This window comes from Montipora capricornis, chromosome 2, assembly GCF_036669925.1.
Source record: "Montipora capricornis isolate CH-2021 chromosome 2, ASM3666992v2, whole genome shotgun sequence".
Classification (NCBI taxonomy): domain Eukaryota; kingdom Metazoa; phylum Cnidaria; class Anthozoa; order Scleractinia; family Acroporidae; genus Montipora; species Montipora capricornis.
This window is the reverse complement of record NC_090884.1, coordinates 37418256-37419909: the sequence shown is the minus strand read 5'-3', so window position 1 is coordinate 37419909 and position 1654 is coordinate 37418256.

Here is a 1654-nt window from a genome sequence, read left to right as displayed (position 1 = left end):
CGGGGCGAAAAATACGAACCTCTGGTCACAGCGGTTAAGAATCTCACTTCCATGAGTTGTGATTATGATTAAGGTCGCTAATTGGTTTTGATAGTCAGTGCCAGTTCTTTCCGAGTAAAGACAATCTAACACTCAATTTCACTGGTTGGACGGCGATAGTGCACCCCCGTGGCCACAAAACCGGTTTTGAGCGCAAGGAGCGATTCAAAAACAAAACTGGCGGTGAAAGGCTGTGAATTCGAGCAAGTATTTAGAGGTTTTCACAGTACAATACACAGCAAATTCTGGATTTTCGGAGATTTTAGAACTGAAATTTGTGCAGGAATTTCATCAAGCGTGAGGATGTGTTCGTGGTCCTGCCAACTGGATGCCGCAAATCTTTGATATTTCAGCTTGTGCTGAAAGTTTGTTCGTATATGCATGATCGTAGATTCATTATCCAAAAGATGCTATCGTAGTCGATTGTAGTCGTTATTTGTCCCTTGAATGCCTACCCTAGAGCTGAAAGAAAATCCGAAAACCGTGAACACTAAAAATATCTTGTTTCGAGTAGGAGAGAAAACTAAACCACAGCCACCAACAATAATTAGCTTGTGTTTTGATGTCGCTTTTGATTGGTTGTTGCACGATGGGAACTGTCAAAAATCAAACATTCTATTCCCAAAGTACTTGAATTGGGTACAACATTGACATCACTGTAAAAAACCGGTTTGGCAAGATCATCTTATTCCGAATTTGCATAGAAGTGAGATTCTTAACCGCCGTGACCAGAGGTTCGTATTTTTCGCCTCTCCGCTTTTACCGCTCACTCCTCACGAAAGAAAAATAGAACCTCTGTCACCCAGGGTAAGTCAATGGAAGCATTCACATGAGGCTTTGATACTCTTAAACTGGTCAAGGTAATGACTCCCATTTTGATCAAAGGTTACGTGTTGTGCTAATCGATAAATGTTCTTTGACGAATTCGGAGTCTTCCTCACTGCTGTCAAATAATACATTGCCAAACGAGAGTGACCACGACTGCGGCTTACATAATACGGGTTTCCAAGGGTTACCTTACTGGTTATCCACTCTCTAAACGAGAGGTGAAAAAGGTTTATGGTGTTTTCTTCTCCGTATGTAATAAAATGAGATAGCGCTCTCAGTGTATAGACAAAATCGTACTCGTAGTCGTTTACCTCACGAATCTGCAAAACGTCAAACAGGCGATTCAGATGCAAGGGTTCAAAAGAAGCAACTAGCACTTCTAATATTGCAAGCGCAGGTTTAAACTTTTCTCTCGACCCAAAAGCTCTTCTCAAGTAACTCTCGTAATGTTCACCAATAGTTTTCGGGAGCTTAGTCAAATCTACGGCGCGAGGGTCTTTTTTCAGGAAATTAAGCATCTCTTTCGCGAAAAGAAAATTGCCTTGACTTTGGTGCAGTAGCATACTGGTTAAATTAGGAACTTCATCACTGCTCGCTGTTTTGGTGGTTATGAAAATCTCAATATCCTCTAAGTTCCTCGAGTCAGTGGAAGACAAAGGCAGTTTTGGAAAACTGATGAAATGTTTCAATACCGTTGAGTCATTGCGTGTTGTTACTACCAAATGTATCCACTTCAGAAGCCTCTTGTAGCTATCCTTAATGAAATGGACTATGGATGTACCAGAAT